The 5,886-nt window shown below is 38.7% G+C and overlaps 1 protein-coding gene across 4 annotated transcripts in view; it reads right to left on the bottom strand.

Annotated features, from left to right (window-relative positions):
* The window catches only part of ICA1 (islet cell autoantigen 1, 69kDa), a 211,433-nt gene that overhangs the window by 156,456 nt on the left and 49,091 nt on the right, over positions 1–5,886 (bottom strand). The gene's annotated exons all lie outside the window — the stretch shown is intronic.

Consider the following 5,886-nt stretch of genomic DNA (forward strand, 5'->3'; position numbering starts at 1 on the left):
TCTCCAAGGAATAGCACCTCTTAACAACATGTCCAAAGTATGTTATGCAAAGCCTCATCATTTTTGCCTCCAAACAGCACTCTTGGCTGCACCCTCTCCAAGACATATCGATTAATTTTCTTGGCTGTCCATGGAACGTTCAGTGCTCTTCTCCAACACCACAGCTCAAAGGCATTAACTCTTTTCCTGTCATCTTTAGTCACTGTCCAGGTCTTGGATGCATAGCTAGTAACTGGAAATACCACAGCCTGAATCAGATGTTCTTTAGTCCTCAAACTGACATCACTGCTCCTCCATAGCTTGGAAAGGTCCCTAATTGCAGATTTTCCCATTGCAATGTATCTTCTTATTTTGTGACTGCTCATGCCAACAGTGTTGTGGATCCAAACAAGATGAAGCTGGTGACAGTTTCAATCTCCTCTTCACCCATCATGACACCACCTATAACCACTGGTAAGAATCTTTGTTTTCTTGATATTTAGATGCATTCTATACTGAAGGCTGCATTCCTTGGTCTTCTGCAATACATGCTTCAAATCCTCCTCATTTTCAGCAAGGAAGGTTGTATCATCTGCATAACGTAGGTTATTGATGAGTCTCCTTTCAATTCTGACACCACACTCTTCTTCATAGGGTCCGGCATTTCGGATAATCTGCTCAGCATATAGAATGAACAGGTATGGAGACAGAATACATCCCTGACGCACTCCCTTCCCAAGTCCATGCAGCGCTTCCCTGCTCTGTTTGCACAACAGCCCTGATCCAAGTATAGGTTCCTCATGAGCACAATCAAGTGCTTTGGGATTCCCATTCTTCTCAATGACAGTCACAACTTGTCATGATCCACACAGTCAAATGCTTTTGCATAGTCAATAAAACACAAATAAACATTTTGTTGGTATTTCTTACTAGCAGCCAGAGTCCATCTGACATCAGTAACGATGTTCCTGATGCCACGGCCTCTTCTAAATCACGCTTGAACTTCTGGCAATTCTCTTTCTGTTCCAGCCATTTTTGAGTGATCTTCAACAGTATTTTGCTAGCATGTGATATCAATGATATTGTTCAAGAATTTCCACACTCAGTTGGATCACACTTCTGGGGAACAGAAACAAATATAGACCTCTTCTAATCTGTTGGCCAGACAACTATCCTCCAAATTTCCTGGCATTGATGGTGAGAGCATCCAAGGCTGCAGCTGTTAATTGAAACAAGTCAATTGGTATCACATCGATTCTTGGGGACTTATTTTTTGCCAATGTCTTTAAGGCAGCTCCTACTTATACTCCCTCTTTCATTAGCTCCTGTTCATATGTTACTTCCTGAAATTTTTCAGTGTCGATGAATTCTTTCTGGTAGAGTGACTCTGTGTATTCCCTCCATCTTCTTTTAATGCCTTCTGGGTCATTCAATATGTTGCCGATAACATCTTTCAACATTGCAACATAAAGCCTAAAATTGTTTTTCAGTTCCTTCAGCTTGAGAAACACAAAATGAGTTCTTCCCTTTTTATTCTCTAATTCCAGCTCTCTGCACATGCCATTACAATACTTTTCTTTGTCCTCCCGAGCTGTGCTTTAAAACCATCTGTTCAATTCTTCTACTTCGACATTTTCTCTTTAGATTTGGCTTCCTGATGTTCCAGAGCAATCTTTAGAGTCTCTTCTGACATCCACTTTGTTTTTCTCTTTCTTCTCTGTTTTTGTAATGACCTTTTGGATTCTTCATGGATGATATCATCTCACAACTCATCTAGTCTTCTATCATTGGTGTTCAATACCCCAAATCTATTCGTAAGATGATCATGAAATTCTGATGGAATTGATTTAAGATCATATCTTGGTTCCTGTGGACTTATTTTAATTTCCTTCAGCCTCAATTTGAACTTACATATAAGTAATTGATAATCTGATCCACAGTCTGCCGCTGGCCTAGTTTTGACTGCTGACATTAAGCTTCTCCACAAATGCAGTCAATCTAATTCCTATGCAGCCAATTGGGTGAAATCCATGCATAAAGTCATCTTTTGTGTCTTTTAGAAAAAGTATTGGATGTGAGGGTGATCTAGCTGTGACATCTGTCACCACACTGATGGCCAGGTTGACTCAGCTGATCTGGCTGGCTAGGTAGTTGTCCCCTTCCTCCCTCACTGATCCATGTGCGTCACTCCTGAAGCTGTGTGCTCCATCGAAGAGGACAACCTTCCCTGATAGAAGACTGTCCTTCAATCACGGGTATATTAGAGTAGCTATGCTCCCCTGATAGAACCTCCAAACAAGCTCTCAAGAAAAAGTCTTTTCAATGAAGAAATCATTGTAAATACAAAATTCAACCATTCCATATCCTATATTTTATTATAGATAATATATATAATATCTAATACAATATATATTAGATATTTACTGTTGTTGTTAATTGTTGTCAATTTGAACATGACTTATAGTAACTCTATGAACAAAAGACCTAATGCTTTTTCATAACTACTGTCAATTCTCCAAGGTCACAGAATTTCCAGAGGCATGTGGTTTAGGAAGTGGATGCCATGCCTGCTTCCAAACCTGTTTTACAACTGGTAGCTCCACTAAACACTGTTCCCATTGAGAAATTATTCTGTTATTTGATACCCCAATGGTACAAGGTTAAGCATCACAGCAAACCCAGGTTAATTCATACAGCACATTGACAAACAGTGATGTACAAAGTAGAAGAGTGTTCCTCCAGATATACAAGCATTAGTTCTATTTAGAAGTGGTTAAATGTCAACAAGTAAAATATGACTGAGAGTAAGTTTTGCACAGAAGACCTGAACTCTGTTCTATAACTAAAATCATTTCTGTGTAGAACTCTGTTCTATAACTAACATCTGTATAATATATATTCTTACATAACTATATATATATAGGCATTTTGAAAGCAGGACTAGCATCCAATTCTTAAACAACATGGCTCCGGAAACTCTATGAGCTGTGATAAATGTCGATAGTTATAGACATTTGTACCTATAGAAAGGCTTCAGGCCTTTTGTTGATACGGTTGCTATGAGTCATGTTCAACTCGAAGGCAATCAACAACAACAACAACAACATAGGCATTATCTGTATGACAACAGTCCAGAGTAAGAGGTGCATAACATAGTGGAGTGGGGGAAAGGGTGGGGGGGAGGAAGGAAATGATGTAAAAATGAATGAATTTTTTTTAAGTGAATGGGAGGATGAGGGAGAAAGAAAAAATGTACAACAATGAATGAAAAAATTCAACTTTTCTGTAAATTTCTGTTAAAATCACAACAAAAGCAGGGGGGGAAGCACAAACAAAAATCAAGTGAATGTTCTGTGAGTTTTGACAACTACATATAAATATATGCAACTACATCCAAAACAAGATAGGAAACATTTCTATCACCCTCTCAGTTTTCTGCCATGCATTTAAGAACTTCAGCTACCATGCATAAAGAAGCTCTGGTGGCATAGTCTGTAGGAAGCTGAGCTGCTAACCCAAAGCTGGCACACCTCTCTGGTGGTTCGAATCCACTAGCTGCTCTGCATAAAAAAGATGAGCCATCTTCTCCCATATAATTTACAGCCTCTGAAAACCTCATGAAGGGTCAGCTCTGAGTTGCTTCCAACTTGACAGCAGTAACAGTAAGTTACTAGGGATTAGAATGAAGTGCAACTTTTAAAATACTTAATTTTATGAACAAGCTTATTTTACAAGTATTTAAACTTGTATATTTCTGTATTAATGACCTAGTAGAGAGAATAAAATCCTGTTATGATTGTTAATTTTATTTGGTCAGATATTAGTTGAGATTTTATTATAAAGGATTTTGATACTTATAATCAGTTGATTCTAAGCATATAAAACTACCCCAAATAATTTAGGGGTCTTCATCCAATTAGTAGGAATCTTTGGAGTAAAAATGGAGGTGGTTTTATAATTATTATTATTGTTGTTCTCGATTGCCTTCAAGTCAAGCACGACTCATAGCGACCCTATGAACAAAAGGCCTGAATCCCCTCAACAACTATCGACACTTATCAAAGTTCATAGAGTTTCTGGAGGCAGGTTATTTAGCAAGTGGATGCTATTCCTGCTTCCAATTATACTAGTTCATTTACAAAATTCGAATACATTGTTTTCCAGAACAGATTCTTCTAATTTCCCTCACCCTCCCACCCATCAAATTGAACAACCCATGATTTAATCACCCCTGAACCTCCTCATCCGTCTGCTTCCACCCACCATCCTTGGATCCTTATACTCATTCTTCAATAATGGTTTTATTCAATATTTGTCCTTGTGGGACTGAGTTAGTTCACTGAGCATAATGCTCTCCAGTCCCTCCCAAGTTAGGTAATAATTTATAAAATCATTGATCCTGCATGCTGCATAGTATTCTATTGTGTGAATGTGAATGTACCAGAATTTCTCAATCCATTTGTCTATGGTTGGACATCTGGGCTGTTTCCACGTTGTTGCAATGGTGAATAATGCTGCTATGAACATTGGTGGACAAATCTCCATTTGTGCCTCAGTTCTTACTTTCTCAGGGTATATTCCAAGAGGTGGAATAGCTGGGTCATAAGGAATTTCTATGTGCAGCTTTTTGAGGAAGCACCAAACTGCCTTCCAGAGTGGTTGTACCACTTTACAATCCCACCAACAATGTATAAGAGTTCTTTCTTACCACATCCTCTCCAACATTGATTTCTTGCTGGCCTGCTAAACTTTGCCACTGTTACTGGAAAAGTGAAGGTTTTATACAGAGAAAGCATTATGCTTAAAGACTGTTATGCAGGCATTCAGTTAGAGGTTCCAGCCTGGGTAGACAGGCTTTCCAGTGGAATTCAAAACAGTTAAGAGTTTCCAATCTGACACCTAAACTAAAAATTTCAGACTATCGGTTTCCAAAATTATGTGAGCTAATTCTTTATAATTAATTCAGCCTATTTTCTCTCTCCCTCTATTTGCATACATGCAGAGTCATATATATATATTTTATATAAGTCCATGAGTTATGAGTATTTTGTACAAAAGAAAATGTTATGGAAAATAGTAATCAGGAGTGGTGGAGGCAGGGGCTAGGGATGCATTGACCATGGTTTTAAATGGCATATTCAGGTACAGCTTCTCCAGGGTAAGGGTTAGGCTGAGGCCTGCACCAGAAGGAGTCAGTCACAGGAAGATAGGGGAGACAATGTCTAGGCAGAAACAGAGCAACATTTTAAAGGGAGTAAACTTGATTCACAGTAGACTGAATGAAAATGGAGAAAAAGGTCATTATGGGTGAGGGTGGTGTGTGCAGTGTAAGTGGTGTGGGAGGGAGAAAATCCAGGACAAGGAGACCAGGAGTCAGGAGCTACGATATACACTAAGGATAATGCATGGAAAACACTTTAAATGGTCCCTGGGACTGAATAAGCACTCAATAAATGCTAATCATTGCTCTAATTATGGATTAATATAGTCTTCATAATGACCTAATAAGTAAGTACTCATACTTCCATTTTATACATTAAGAAAATGATAATACAAAACAACTATGAGATATCATCTCACCCCAGTAAGAATAGCAAAATTTAACTGAAGAGCAAGCAACAAATGCCGGCGAGGTTGTGGAGAAACTGGAACCCTTATTCACTGTTGGTGGGAGAGTAAAATGGTGCAACCACTGTGGAAGGCGGTGTGGCACTTTCTCAAAAAGTTGCAAATAGAGATACCATTGGACCCAGCAATTCCACTACTGGCAATATACCCTAGAGAAACCATAACTGACATCCAAGGAGATATATGCACACCCATGTTTTTCATGGCTTTGTTCACAATAGCAAGGAGTTGGAAACAAAATAAGTGCCCATCAACAAACGAATGGATAGAGAAGCTGTG

The sequence above is a fragment of the Elephantulus edwardii genome, unplaced genomic scaffold, assembly GCF_000299155.1.
Source record: "Elephantulus edwardii isolate Elephantulus edwardi_28Jun2011 unplaced genomic scaffold, EleEdw1.0 scaffold00007, whole genome shotgun sequence".
NCBI classification, from domain to species: domain Eukaryota; kingdom Metazoa; phylum Chordata; class Mammalia; order Macroscelidea; family Macroscelididae; genus Elephantulus; species Elephantulus edwardii.